The following is a 15,520-nucleotide window of genomic DNA, read 5'->3' on the forward strand; positions in this document are numbered from 1 at the left end:
TTCTAATCAATTCCAGAATGGATTGATCCTCAAGAATATGGTGTGCCAAGATGATGTAGGGTCCAATCCTGGAATAAAAGTGCTGGTCATCCCCCTTTCCCCAACTACGCCTCTCTGTGCCCTTGCTATGTTTCAGTGCCTTTGCATGGTATTCTAGACTATTCTGTGTTTACTTTATTCTTGCCTCCACTATGGGAGATTTTTCCTAATATTTTCTTGTTGTTTTCCTCGTCTTTGAGCAAACTTTTTGTAGCCCAGCAGCCCCAGGTGTCCTCCTGCTAATGCAGTGAGTCTCTTTTTCAGTGCTTCCATCTCAACTCAGCATGAGTGTCTGAGGCACACAACACCCACTGTTCATCTTTTACACTGATAAGGAGACTTGAGTTTCTTAAGCAGTTGGCAGGAACTTTGAGTGTATTAGGTCTTGTCTAAAATTCAATAAGAAGTAGGTAATAAGAACCGCTTTATGATGGATTAGGGATCACTCTTCCAAAGAAGACTGGACATACCATAAATATTATTTCTACCTCTTCAGATTTAATACTATGTTTGAAGATAAGTTAATAACAACATTTCACAATACATTTAATCAGGTAGTAAAAAGGGTGAGCAATATGGAGAGATTGCATGGGCAGTTTCCCTAAACAATTATTACCTGAGAAAGCTTGAGACTCAAAAGAGCTTTTGAAAAACTGTGCAGGTTAATGGGTCTGTATTTATGCGATGGAAAAACAGTGTAAAAGAGGAATGGAATTGTTGGACCTATAGACCCCTTGATAGGGAATTAATTGTAAAAACTGGGGTCCATTTATACATAGTTCACACATATGAGTGAAAGGTATGATGAACTAGACTAGAGTATAACTTGGATAAATTTTAAGAACAATGTCGAGTTAAAAAAATTATAGAAGGAAGCAAACATTCTGATACAATATATGTAAATTTTAAACCTATAAAATAGTAGTGTCTCTTGTTTATGAATACAATGACATGCATGGGAATGATAAATATTATCCTCAGAATAGTGGTGGCATCTGAAGACACAGGGGGAAGGGATGGAGAGCGGGACTTTAGCTGTTTTCTGCCATGTTTTATTCTTATGGAAAAAGTCTGAAGCAAATGTGGCAAAAGGTTAGCACTGGTTAAATCTCAGTATTGGATATATGGCTGTTATATTTTTTCTGTACTTTTTCTGTAATATTTCACAATTACTCATAATAACAAATATTTTTTCAAGAGTGATTTATACCTTGTCTTTTCGCCATCTCACTTTCCAGTTGCTTTGTGAAAAATTGGTTTGCTTATGGGGACGTGGGTGGCTCAGTTGGTTAAGTGTGTTGAGTGTCCAACTCTTGATATTGGCTCGGGTTGTTATCTCAGGGTCCTGGGATTAAGCCCTGAGTGTGTGTGTGTTTGGAGGGGTGTCCCTGCTCAGCGGGGTGTCTGCTTGTCTCCCTCTCCCTCTGCCCCTCCCCCAGCTCACTAGCACATGTGGTCTCTCTCTCTCTCTTATTCAATCTTTAAAAAAATTGGTTTACTTATAATGGCCCTTTTGATGAACTGTGATTAAATAATCACTTAAAGTTTAAAAAATCATCCTAAATCCTACCTCCTGAAAGAACAGTTGTTAATGTTATACAAGTGTAGTTCTAGATGTCTTTTTTACCCATGTGTAATAAGATACATGGTTAGAAGGGTGGGGAGTTGATAAGAAAGGAAGGAGAAGGAATGGGAAGAAAGGAAAAAGAAAACATATGGAAGAAAAAAATCTAGAATATAATCTCCTTGAGGGCAGGACCTTCTGTCTGTTTTGCTCACTGCTGTATTTCAGCACCTAAGACTGTGTTTGGTGCATAGTAGGTGCCCAGTATACATACATTTATTAAATGCACAAAGGAAGAGACTAGCCTATAAAAGTAAGATCATACTTTAAAAAAAAGTATTAATTTAATTTTCCTTGAATTAACAAAAGAAAAAAATAAATTTAAATTAAAGAAATTACGGAATCTCAAGTGTTTCCTGGTCATGAGAGATATTATTTTAAATTCAGAGAAGATAATGAGGAAAACGTTAAGAGGTTGTAGTCACTGTGTGTGTTCTTTCTTTAAATTTATTTTTTATTTTTTAATTTAGAGAGAGAGAGAGGGGGGTAGGAGCAGAGGGAGAGGGACAAGCAGACTCCTCGCTGATGGCGGAGCCCGACTCCAGGCTGGACCTCATGACCCTGAGATCATGACCTGAGCCAAAATCAAGAGGCAGACGTTCACCTGACTGTGCCACCCAGGCATCCCATACTGTGTGTAAAAAGTGTCAGTTGACGTTAGCACTTTTAAATTTCCTTCCATTTTTTCCCTCTCTCAGTCCCCTGATGTATCTGAGTTATATTATTATTTTTACACTGACAAGGTAGAATACTCATACTTTGTTTAGTATTAACAAAATTTTAAAGTATATTTTGTCTATATTTGAATGAAATTACCTGCTGACCACCATTTCCCCTCCATTCTGGTACTTTGATTTGTATCTGCCATCTGGATTCTCATCTTGTCAGTTTTTGTTGTTGTTTTTTTTTTTTTTTTCAGAGAGGGCTCTTGGGTATTTTTGCAAGTTCTTTAGTGTTTAAGATGTTTGCTTTAGGGTGCCTGGGTGGCTCAGCTGGTTAAGCGACTGCCTTCGGCTCAGGTCATGATCCTGGAGTCCCGGGATCGAGTCCCGCATTGGGCTCCCTGCTCAATGGGGAGTCTGCTTCACCCTCTGACCGTCTCCCCTCTCATGCTCTTTCTCACTCTTTCTCTAAAATAAATAAATAAAATCTTTTTTTAAAAAAAGAATGTCCTGGCTTAAAAAAAAAAAGATGTTTGCTTTATATTCAGATATTTTGTACTTGAATGATATAAGTTTATGTATTCATTGTTAATGGCTGCAAGGTGAACACCTTGCGATGTACCACTATACCATAATTTAACATATCTCCTACTTTTGGCCATTTGGGTTGCTTATAATATGATGCTACTGTTATGTCAGGGCTAAAGTTATTAATGTGGAATTGGACAAAGACTGTAGCCCTTTCTCAGAATGCCAGCAAATAAATCCTGTAAGCCCAAATTCTTTTCTCTTGCCTTTTCCTGAAGAAGAAGATTTTTTTTCTTATTGGGAGATAGGGTGTCTCAATCTACATAATTAGGTTCTGATAGAATGGTGGGGTGTGGTGGGATGAATAAGAAACTGCTATGGTCTGAATCCTTGTATCCACCCCCCCCACACACACAATTTCATGTGTTGAAATCCTAACTCCCACTGTGATAGTATTAGGAGGTGGAGCCTTTGAGAGATGCTTAGGTCATAAAAGCAGAGCCTTCGTGGGTGGGATCAACGCCCTAACAAAAGAGGCCTGGGAGCTACCTGTTCCTCTGCCAAGTGAGGTTCCGGCAAAAAGACACTATCTAGGGAGCACATTCTCACCACACTGAATCTGCCTGCACCAGGACCTTGGACTTCCCAGCCTCCAGAACTAAAAGAAATAAATGTTAGTCATTTATAAGCATTCAATTTATGGTATTTTTTTAGAGCAGCCTGAACAGACTCAGAAACCCACTCTCACTGTCACAGGAAGGGGAGCTGGTCAAAGATGGTAAGGGGGAAGAAAGATGCAAGGGAGAATAGTGGATCTTGGTGACAGGATATGAAGGGAGTAATCAGTAAAGGGGATTAAAATTAAAAGTACATTTTTTAGGGGTGTTTGGGTGACTCAGTCGATTGAGTGGCTGACTCTTAATTTTGGCTCAGGTCACGATCTCAGGGTCTTGGGATCGAGCCCAGCCTGGGGCTCTGCGCTCAGCAGGAAGTTCTCCCTCTGCTCCTGCCCCCAGCCCCCCTTGCTCATTCTCTCTCTCTCTCTCAAAATAAATAAATCTTTAAAAAAAACATTTTTTACATAGATAATATATTTATATGGTTAAAAATTCGAAGAGAACAAAGTGCAGATAAAAGTTTGTCTAACTCCCTTCCACCAGCCATCCAGGACCCCTCCGAAGTATTAGCAACTAAAGTACTAATTTCTAGGAATCACTCCAGAAATATTCTATGCATACATATATATTATTTTCTTACCCCCCCTTTTATACTCAAATGGTTGCATACTTTCATTGTATGGTACTGTTCCCTTGGGTTGGGATCAAGGGAACAAGGATCAAGGCCGTGATGAAGTTCATTTTAATGACTTCTCAGTAGCATTCAGGAGTCCAGAATGGATGTAGCTTTCCAGTTTATTCTTAGTCTAAGTGCATAAATGCACTAAGCTTTAGTGTATTGGAGGGCATCAGAAAGCTCAGTAAACCATACCCCAGGCTTTATAAATGGGAGTTGATTAATAGGATAGCACGTGACAGACAAATAACTCTTGGATTCGGACTACCCTGTTAAGGCACTTCATTTGCTGTGTGATAAAGAGGACCTTTTCTGCATTTAATAGCTTTGGAGGCCGACTTGCTTGACTCTGGATTATAGATATCTGTCTGTTGTGTTTGTCGTATTGTCTAGATCAAGTACGAATTTTGGTGTATGGCCATAAACATCAGGAGCCAGAGGCTGAGGATTGGTGGTCTCAGGGGGTGTACTTTCTGGGGCCTCTGGGTGTGTACCCTCTGTGGCTTCCAGGTTCACATTCCTGCAGCTTCAACTGTTCTTGTTAACATAGGAAATAAAATATGGTAAAATAAAATAATGATGGAGCAGAGTGCTAATGATAGTGTCATAGGGCTTTCTGTTGTAGGCCTGTGGAGAGAGATCATATTTGGTTAAGTCACCATCTCTGGTTAAAACAGCTATGCCTAGGGAAGCAGGTCAAATGGTACAAAGCACCACAACCTGCATGTTAAGGAACTCTCACAAGGACTGCGGATTGCTCCCTATCTGGTACAGTTACCCCTAAATCCTGATGAGGTTGTGTAAGCCTCATATTAGGCCATTTCAACCCAATATCTAGGCCAGTAGTGCTACTAATTCTCCTCGTCCCTGGTAGTGCTAGTGATTCATGCCATGGTGGTTGACTGTGGTAGAGATTGGGTAGGCTAATTTTATTACCTCTCTTCCTGAGCACATAGCGAAACTATAATTCCCACACTCCCTTGAAGATAGAGCGAGGCTGGGAAGTATGGTTGAGGTAGAGTTTTGGCCAGTGGAATGGAGGTGGCAGTGATGTGTGCCACTTTTAGACCTGATCCTTAAAAACCTCCCATGTGGTCCTCCATGTTTTCTCCCCTTCTGGTTGGACACATACAAGCCGAGTGATGTTGGAAACCATGTGTTGAAATTGATGGAACCACAAGATGGAAGGAGCTGTGTCCCTGAATGATTCTTTGGAACAAAGCCATTCTTCGATCAGGAAAACCCATTTTGGATCTAACAGAAGCCACCTCCGTAGGTGTAGTAAGCCATGGGATGCTGGTGTTTGTTGTAGTGGTGGCCGTTATTCTCGCAGAGTAGCATTATTGAGTTTTCTCCACAGGAACCCAAGGAAGGGTTTGGGGCCCCTAGATATCTTAGCAAGCTATGTCCTAGGTTGTAGCTGGCTGAAGAGGGCTGATGGTGACTACAGGAAGAGCCATCATTGTTTGCTACTCCTGTCAAGCATGACGTGAAAAATGTCTCCCTTTATGGCTGACCCCATGAATCACAAGCTGTGGAGATCAGATATATTTGTGGTTGCATAAAAAAGTCTGGGAGGTGTTTGAAATTGCCCCAGATCTCCTTGGGGGAAGTGAGGAGGGCAGTAGGGGTTAGTAACCAGTGGTTCTGTGTCATACACAGCGCAAGTGACTCCGTCCGGACCACTGTCCATTGTGGCCATGGAATTCAGTGTTCTACAAATTCTACACAGGGAGCGGCAGAAACGTCATCCGTTTCATCTGTAGAGATAGTACGGCCAGATGTCTATTAGCAATAGTCGCGCCTCGGATAAACCTCATTGGCTACGATACTGCCACTGCGCAAAGCTCGGCCAGATGTCTAAATCTGTTCTTTCCCTGGGGGAGGTGAGAAAGACGGGACTGTTCTGGATGCTATTAGAGTGGCTGTGAAAGGGAGATTTGGTTACGTTAGCAGGGTCCCAAGGAGCATGGGAATTCGTTATTTGTGTCTTTGAGGGACTCCGAAACAAGTGTTTGGAAGTGTCACTGCATAATGCAGTGATGAAACCAGGCCAGAAGCCAGGCTGCAAGTGCTGTAATTCAAGTCGGCTTCTGGTTAATTTAAAGGCATGGTAGCTACACCAGCTCCTAACCCGTAGCCTTCTTCTGTTTCATTTTCTGAATTACTGAGAAGTGATACTCAAATGTCTATTTTTTTTTCTGAAAACTACCGGTGCATTTTGTAATAGTTTCCAGCCTTTCACTGAGAGCTTATTTTGGCCATCTTTCCTTTGCTCACCCAACTCTAAAATTATTTTTGTTTTTCACGAAGAGCTTATTTTTCTTGCCTCTCCTAAGTTAAAAACATGTTGAAGACAAAATGTAATGTTTGGACTCTTTAATGTGCACAGCATTGTCTTTTGTCTATAGTCAGTGCCAATAATGTTAGCAGAGTGTATGTTACTCATTTGTGGAGTTATTAGAAATGAAGGTGTAAAGGTGGGTTGGGGCCATTCAGTGAATGGTCTTGTGTGTGCCCTACAGAGCCTGGATTTTGTTATGTGAGTGGTAGAAATCCTTAAGTGCAGAAAAGTAACAGATTTGGGCTTTTAGAAAGAAAACTGTAGCTATAGGATGGTAGATAGATTGGCACATAGACTAGAGCAGTAGTTTCCAGTTCTGAGGGCACACTAGAATCACCTGGGACCTTCTAAAAAAAACCCCACACAGAGAGAAATGAGCAAAGACTTGAACAGGGACTTCCAACAAGCTTCGTTGACACAAATTCTTTTTTTTTTTTTTTTAAGATTTTATTTATTTATTTGAGAGAGAGAGACACAGCGAGAGAGGGAACACAAGCAGGGGGAGTGGGAGAGGGAGAAGCAGGCTTCCCGCTGAGCAGGGAGCCCGATGCAGGACTCGATCCCAGGGCCCTGGGATCATGACCTGAGCCGAAGGCAGACGCTTAACGACTGAGCCACCCAAGCACCACTTGGTGACACAAATTCTTTCAGCAGCAGGTACAAACAAGGATATGGGGCAAGAGGAATTCCCATGCTCTGCTCAAAGGAATCTTAATTAGAGGTTGGGGAAAAGTTGGCTGACAGTGTGTGTGTGTGTGGTGGCCTCACAGAGCTGCCTCATCACCCAGATAGTCCCAGACGGCATGCAGAAGAGCGGCAGGACCGTGGCTCTTAGAGCACCGAAAGCTCTCCAACCTAAGGAGACCCAGTGGCTCTCCTGAACCCACGGCCTAACGCAAAGCAGAAACACGGAAGTCTGCAGAGGGGCAGGCATGGATAGTATGAGTGCCGAGCCACGCACTCACGAGTAAGTCAGCTTTCCTTGGCATTCACCCTGATCTCTGTATTGTGCTGAGTTCTCCTCTCCCTGAGGCAGTGAACATGGAATGCGCTAGCCACCTTGGTTGGGGGGAAAGGGTACCATGAATTGGATGGAAAGGCTTTCATTGTCATTGCAAAATATCCCACTACATACATGTCTTTCATATAAAACAAAAAAACTTCTACCCACTAAACCCCCCAGCTAATGCCCTATCATTGTCTTTCTCTTCATAGTTAAGAATCTTGATAAGAAAGAGAGTTTGCGGGGTACCTGGGTGGCTCAGCTGTTAAGTGTCTGCCTTTGGCTCAGGTCATGATCCCGGGATCCTGGGATCGAGCCCCGCATTGGGCTCCCTGCTCCACGGGAAGCCTGCTTCTCCCTCTCCCACTCCCCCACTTGTGTTCCCTCTCTTGCTGTGTCTCTCTCTGTCAAATAAATAAATAAAATCTTAAAAAAAAAAAAAAAAGAAAAAGAGTTTGCTTTTATTGAGAACCTTCACTCTGTTCATTCTTCATGTGCAATTTGTAATTTGACTTCTACCTCCATCCCCATTCCCATTCACACTGTCTCCTGAGGTCACCAGTTGTCTCTTCCCTTGTCTTCCCTGAGTTCACCTTCTGTTTTCATCCAACATCTCCAGTTCTTCCTTCTCAGCTCCTTTTGGGGACAACTATGCCTCTGGATGACTTATTAATGTCCCAGGAGGTTCATCCCCATCTCTCTTTTCACTTTATACCCTTTCCTGGGAAATCTCATGCACATCCAAATCTGTAGCTCAATCTGGAAAAAAAATTTTAAAGTCTATAACAACTCTTAGGTCAAAGGGGAAGTTTTAGGACAATGAAATTGAAAACTTCTGGAAAGTAACTATAATGGAAATGAGATATGAAAATGGAAATGGCATTAGAATCCATGAGATACAACCAAATCAAAACTCATGAATGCCTATATCAAGCAAAATAGCAGCATAAGAAAATGAATAGAATATTCAATTCAAAAAGCTAGAGAAAAAGAGTAAGGTGAGAGAGAGCAGAAGGGAGGGATTGGTGAAGATAAAAGCATAATGGCACCGGGAAACAGGGAAACAGTAGGAACTAATAAATAAAATGAAAGGCTTGTTCTTTGTGAAAGGTTAAAAAAAAAAAGTCACTGGCATTTTTTTTTTTTTTTGAGAAAACACAAAAAGGCACCAATGACTGGGGTGAAATGACAATCAAAACAGAGGAAATCTAAACATATTATGAGAGTAGTTTGTACAAGTCTATACAAGCACATTTGAAAATCTAGCTGTAAAGGGCAATTTTCTAGTAGAATATAATTTGTCAAAACTTGTACACCTGGATTGGAACACTTACTATCGTTAAGCTGGCAATACTTCCCAAATCAACCAACTGATTCAACATAATCCCTATCAAAATCCCAGCTGCCTTTTAATTTTTTTTTCAATAATCGACAAGCTGATCCTAAAATTTATATGGAATTGCAAGGCACCTAGAACAGCCACAAACAATCTCAAAAAGGAAGAACAAAGTCGAATTCACACTTCCCAATTTCAATATTTAAACAAAGCTATAGCTGGGGCACCTGGGTGTCTCAGTCGGTTAAGTGTCTGCTTTTGGCTCAGGTCATGATCTTGGGGTCCTGGGATCAAGCCCCACGTCGGGCTCCCTGCTCAGCGGGGAGCCTGCTTCTCCCTCTCCAGCTCCCCCCTGCTTGTGTTCCCTCTCTCGCTATCTCTCTCTGTCAAATAAATAAAATCTTTTTTAAAAAAACTTAAAAAAAATAAACAAAACTTTAGTAGTCAAGACTCTATGATATGAGGTTTACCCATGTACTGCAATGGAACAAAGTTGAGAGTTTGGAAATAAACCTTTACATTTATGGTCAATTGATCTTCAACAAAGTTGGCAAGTCAATTCAATGGAGAAAGAATATTTTCACCAAATGGTGCTAGGACAGCAGGATATTCCCATGCAAATAAATGAAATTGGTCACCTGCCACATACCATATACAAAAACTATCTCAAAGTAAATAAGAGACCTACACTGGGACCTGAAACTATAAAACTCTAGAAGAAAACATAAGTGTAAGTCTTTGTGACCAAAGATTAGTCAGTGATTTCTTAGATATGACACCTAAAGCATAAGTAACCGAAGGAAAAAAAAACAGATACATTGGACTAAATCAAAATTAAAAACTTGTTTTTTACCATAAAGAAAATAGAAAGTCAGTCACAGGAGGGGGAGAAAATATTTGCAAATCATATGTCAGCATCCAGAATATACAAAGAGCTCTTACAACTCAATAATAAAAATACAAATAATTAAAAAGTGGATAAAGGATTTGAATAGACCTTTCTCCAAAGAACATACTTAATGGCCAATATGCACATGAAAATATGCCAAACATCATTAGTTGTTAGAGGAATACAAATCAAAACCATAAAGAAGTGCTAGGGTGGCTATAATTTTTTTTTATGTAAAATAATGAATGTTAGTGAAGATGTGGAGAAATTAGAGCCCTCATATGCTGCTGGTGGGAATGTGAAATGGTGCAGCCACTTTCAGAAATAGTTTTGTAGTTCCTCAAGAAAGTTAAAACACAGAGTTACCATATGACCCAGAAATTTCATTCCTAGGCATATACCCAAGAGAAATGAAAAATTATATTCACACAAAAACTTGCACATGAATGTTCATAGCAGCATTATTCCTAATAGCCAAAAAGGGGAAACTCAAGTGTCCATCCACTGATGAATGGATAAACAAAATGTGGTGTATCCATACACTGGAATACTCTTCAGTCACAAAGGGGAATGAAGAACTGACACGTGCTACAAGGTGGGTGAGTCTGGGAGATACTATGCCAAGTGGAAGATGCCAGACACAGGAGGCCATGTGTGGTATGACACTTCTAGGAACTGTCCATAGTAGGCAAATCCATAGAGAGGGGCAGTAGTTAGTGATTCCGAGGAGGTGAGGGGAAGGGAACGAGAAGGGACTAACAGGTCTGGGATCCTTTCTGGGGTGATGGAACTCTTCTAGGATTAGGTAGGGGTAGTGGCTGCTTACTATTGTGAATTTACTAAAAACCACCGAGTTATACACTTTAAAAATTGACAAAAAATAAAGCAAAACAAATCAACAAAAACTGGATCCCAGTAAAGATAGAAAATTGATAACATTACATAAAAAACTAATGATGTACTGTATAGTGACATAACATAATAAAATAAAATAAAATTTTAAAAAAGATAGAAAATCGAAACATACTAAATTCCACAGAATGGATAGGGAAGTTTTCAAAGAGCTCTCTCACCGAAAGGCTTCCATCCAGATGCTCTCATAGGAGAATTCTATCAAACCTGGAAAAAACTTTTGTACCAAGTTCTTCTAGAAAATAAGAAAAGAATGAAAACTTCCAAATTCTTTTTCAGAGATAAGTATAATACAGATAACAACAACTTAACTAAAAATATCCTCCAGAACAATCTTACTTATGAATATCTACATAAAGATTATAAGTGAAATGCCAGCAACAAAATGCAAGATCAGATTAAAACAAAATGGGATTTATTCCAGGAGTGGAAGAATAGTACTATGCTGGGAAGTGTATTAATATATTTAATTATGTTAATAAATCCGAGAGGAAATATCATAGGATCATCTTTATAGACACTTAAGAGGCATTCGACAGAATTCAACACACATTCATAATTTTTTTTAAAGATTTTATTTATTTAATCAACAGAGAGAGACACAGCGAGAGCAGGAACACAAGCAGGGGGAGTGGGAGAGGGAGAAGCAGGCTTCCTGCTGAGCAGGGAGCCTGATGTGGGACTCGATCCCAGGATCCCGGGATCATGACCTGAGCCGAAGGCAGACACTCAACGACTGAGCCCCCAGGCGCCCCCACATTCATAATTTTAAAGACTCAATATGTTGGAGTTCTGCAGAGAAACAGAAGCAATTGGTTATGTCTGTATCATCTATACCTACATCTGTATCTATATATTTATATATATAGAGAGAGGGGGAAAGGTGATTTATTACAGGGATTGGCTCACATAATTATGGAGACCAAGAAGTCCCATGACTACTGTGTGTAAGCTGGAGAACCAGGAGGGCCAATGATGTAATTCAGTCTGAGTCAAAGCCTGAGAACCAGGGGAGCTGATGGGGTAAGTCTGAGTCCAAAAGCCCGAGAAGCAGGAGTACCGATGTCCAAGGGCAGGAGAAGATGGAGATTGTTCAAGCAAAGACAGCAAATCTGCCCTTCTTCTGCCTTTTTTTTCCTACTCAGGCCCCCTCAGATTAGATGATGCCCACCTGCATTGGTGAGGGCAATCTTCTTTACTCAGTCTACCATTCAAATGCTAATCTCTTCTGGAGATAGCCTCACAGACACACCCTGAAATGTTATTTTACCAGCTATATGGGCATCCCTGAAGCCCAATCAAACTGACACATAAAATTAACCATCACACTCAGTAAAGTAGATCTGGAAATATGTATATCTTCACATGAAATATGTGTATCTCAGCCTAAAATCCAGTTTCTTTCTTAATGAGGAAGGAGAATCAACATTTCTGTTAAAGTCAGGAACAAAATGAGAATATCCATATTTGCCATTATTATTTAGTTTTTGTTTTTGTTTTTAAAGTAGACTCCATGCCCAGCATGGAGCCCAACGTGAGGTTTGAACTCAAAACCCTGAGGTCAAGACCTGAGCTGAGATCAAGAGTGGGACGTTTGACCGACTGAGCCACCCAGGAACCCCCAATTTAGTATTAGAGGTTTTAGCTAACACAATTAGACAAGTCTTAATGGAGGCATAAATATTGGACATGACGTGGTAGAAGGCAGAAAAGATAGACAGACGAGGGGCGCCTGGGTTTTTCAGTAGTTAAGCATCTGCCTTCGGCTCAGGTCATGATCCCAGAGTCCTGGGATCGAGCCCTGCATCAGGCTCCCTGCTCAGCGGGAAGGCTGCTTCTCCCTCTCCCACTCCCCCTGCTTGTGTTCCCTCTCTCGCTGTGTCTCTCTCTCTCAAATAAATAAATAAAATCTTTAAAAAAATAAAAAAAGACGAGAGAAGGAAAACTATCCCTATTTGCAGATATGAAATCATGAAATCTCTAGAAAACCCAAGAGACCCAAATTATCTCAGGAAAAAAAAAGTCCGATAAAGTAGTAGGAAATAAAACTAATAGACAGAAATCAAGAGCCTACAATTATACAATAACCAGTCAGGTGATATATAATGGAAGATAAGACCCTAGATCTACAAGCTAAAATTTATAGACATAAATATAACAAAAAAATTACAAATGCTAGCTTAGGAAAACCTGAAAGATATAGAAATAGACTTGAACAAATGGAAAGACATACCACGTTTTTTGGACAGGAAGACTTGAACTCAAAGATGTCAAATAATCCTAAATCAACTTAAAAATTCAACACAGCCACAGTTAAAATACCAGATCTTTTCTGGAGCTACACAAGTGAATGTCATGCTCATATGAAAAATAAATAAGCAAGAATAGCCAGGAAATTGCTGATAAAGGAGAGAAAGGAGATGAGTTTAGCTTTATTTGATAGTAAAACATTACAGATCCTTTACACTGAAAAGAATGTGGCATAAAAGACAATGAAATAGAACAGAAAACCCAGAAATATTCCCAAGTGCATATGGAGAGTTCACTTATGAAACAGGGAAGAAGTCAGTTAGGCATGAGACTCTTGGTTTCATCTCAGGTCGTGATCTCAGGGTCATGAGATCGAGCCTGACATTGGGTTTTGCGCTCAGTGCTCACCGCAGAGTCTGCTTGAGATTCTATTTTCCTCTGCTCCTCCCGCTTGTGCTCTCTCTCTCTTAAATAAACAAACAAATCTTTAAAAATATATATAGGTGAATTTCTTTATGAACTTGGAATGGGGAAAATGACTCACAACAAAATCCTAAAGTTAAAAGACTGACATACTCAGCCACATCACAAAAATTTCAAGCAAAAATACCTTTAAAAAAAAAATCAAGTGATGAACGACTATCTGAGAAAACATTATATTGCAAATGGCTAATATCTCTGAGGTGTAAAACTGGTAAGTCTTTAAAAATATCTGATTAACCAGAACTCTCCATTCTTTGACCATAGAGAAAAAGTTATAAATTATTATTTTAAAATAAACTTTTTATTTCAAAAATTTTAAATCAAAGTTATTTTAAAACTTCTCAGTGTTTCTAAAAACATTTTGTTTTGAAATTAATTTTTAGAGTTACAGAAACAAAAAATAGTGCCGAGCGTTCCTGTGTATCCTTTGCCCACCTTCTCCTAATGTTCACGTCCTAACTAGACGTCCCACAATTACCAAAGCGAAGATCTGGGACTTTCACTGGCTTTCCCGCGACTCTCCGTTCTCTCTCCAGGAGCCAGCCCAGAATCCTGGTTGCATTTAGTTGTCAAGGGTCTTCAGGCCTCCAACCTGTGCCAGTTCCCCAGTGTTTCTCTTTTGTGACCTTGATACTTTTGAAAAGTGCTGCTCAGTGATTTTGTAGAACGCCCTTGAGGTTGGGCTTGTCTGATGTGTTCTCATGCACACATTGAGGTAAGGCATTTTGGGCAGGAATACCAGAGGAGTGTTCTCAGAGCATCGTGTCGGGGTAGTTGATGTGCTTAGGTTTCATTACCACCACTGGTGATGTTACCTTGTTCACTTGTTTAAGTTTTCCCACTACCAAGGGTTCCCCACTATAAAGTTATTATTTTTCCCTTCGTAGATAGTAAATATCTTGGGGGAGATACTGCAAGACGATGCAAAATACCCTTTCTCCTCAAACTTTGCCCACTGATTTTAGCATTCATTGATTGATCTTACTCATAACAAGGATTACTGTCGTATTTGCCAAATGGTGTTTCAGTGTTATTTTTTTAAAAAGAAAACTCCAGGACAGTGAGCTTTTTGTTGGTTTTGTTTGGACAGTGAGCAGCCATTTGGCAATGTAGAATTTGGAGTTATTTAGACCTTTCACAACAATGGAAAATGTTTTAGTTAATGAATCTAGTAAACATTTATTAAACCCTTGTTATAGCCAAAACATCCATGAGAAATATGCAAAAACCATGTTTGTTCTGTTCCGCATCCAGGTCTTTTTCTCTGTCACTATTTTTCACCTCAAATCACATTAACCACCATGATTTGTCCTAAGAAGATGTTATTGCAAAGAGTCCTGAGTGACAGAATCTCAGGAGTCAGAGAGTGGAACCAGCTTCCAGTTTTGCTCCATATACTAGTTATGTTCCCGGAGGGTGAGTCCAATGCCTTCTCCAAGTCCTAGTTTCCTTATTTTTAAAATAGAGACTATAAAATGGATTGATGTGAGAATTAAATGAGTGAATACATATGAAAGTTCTTTTTAATTGAAAGGCGTTTCTCAAACTGTAAAGTGTTCTACAGATTCATGTATTATTCAACAGATGTGTACTGAGCCCCTATTATGTGTGAGTTCCTTTAAGTGTTGGAATGTAGCAGGGAAGGGCCTTGATCCGCATGGAGCTTACATTGTATTTTATTTTATTTTTTTAGAGAGAGAGTGGGGGAGGGGGAAGGGAGCTCAATCCCACAACCCAGAGATCATGACCTGAACCGAAATCAAGAGTTGGCCTCTTCACTGAATGAGCCCCCTGGGGCTTACATTTTAGAGGGAAGAAACAGACAATATACAAGTAAACAGATTTCAGATAGTAATAAGTGCTATCAAGTAAATAAAACAGGACAATGTTATAAAATGCTATTAGGAAGATAGAAGAGGATGATGTATTAGCAAATGAGGGCGTGGGGAGGTGGGATAAAACTGTGTAGACCTCTGGTCGGGGAAAGTTTCTCTGGAGGTCATTTTTGAGTTAAGATCTTTAAGATTCAAAGGAGCCAACCATGTGAAGAACTGGGGAGTAATATAAAGGTCCTCTGAAGGGGCAAGGGTTTAGTGTGTGGGAGAGCAGCGCAGGAGGGTGGGGCGGCAAGGTGGGTGGCTGGAGACCAGGGTGTGA

The 15,520-nt window shown here is 40.2% G+C and overlaps 1 protein-coding gene and 1 pseudogene across 4 annotated transcripts in view; one reads left to right on the forward strand and one right to left on the reverse strand.

Annotated features, from left to right (window-relative positions):
• EFCAB2 (EF-hand calcium binding domain 2) overlaps nt 1-15,520 on the forward strand; it is a 116,466-nt gene that overhangs the window by 67,810 nt on the left and 33,136 nt on the right. The gene's annotated exons all lie outside the window — the stretch shown is intronic.
• Nucleotides 5,831-5,995, reverse strand: LOC123847153 (U4 spliceosomal RNA; annotated as a pseudogene).

This window comes from Mirounga angustirostris, unplaced genomic scaffold (assembly GCF_029215605.1).
Source record: "Mirounga angustirostris isolate CCGP_5_RB_7025 unplaced genomic scaffold, mMirAng1.0.hap1 SCAF_6, whole genome shotgun sequence".
In the NCBI taxonomy this organism is placed as follows: domain Eukaryota; kingdom Metazoa; phylum Chordata; class Mammalia; order Carnivora; family Phocidae; genus Mirounga; species Mirounga angustirostris.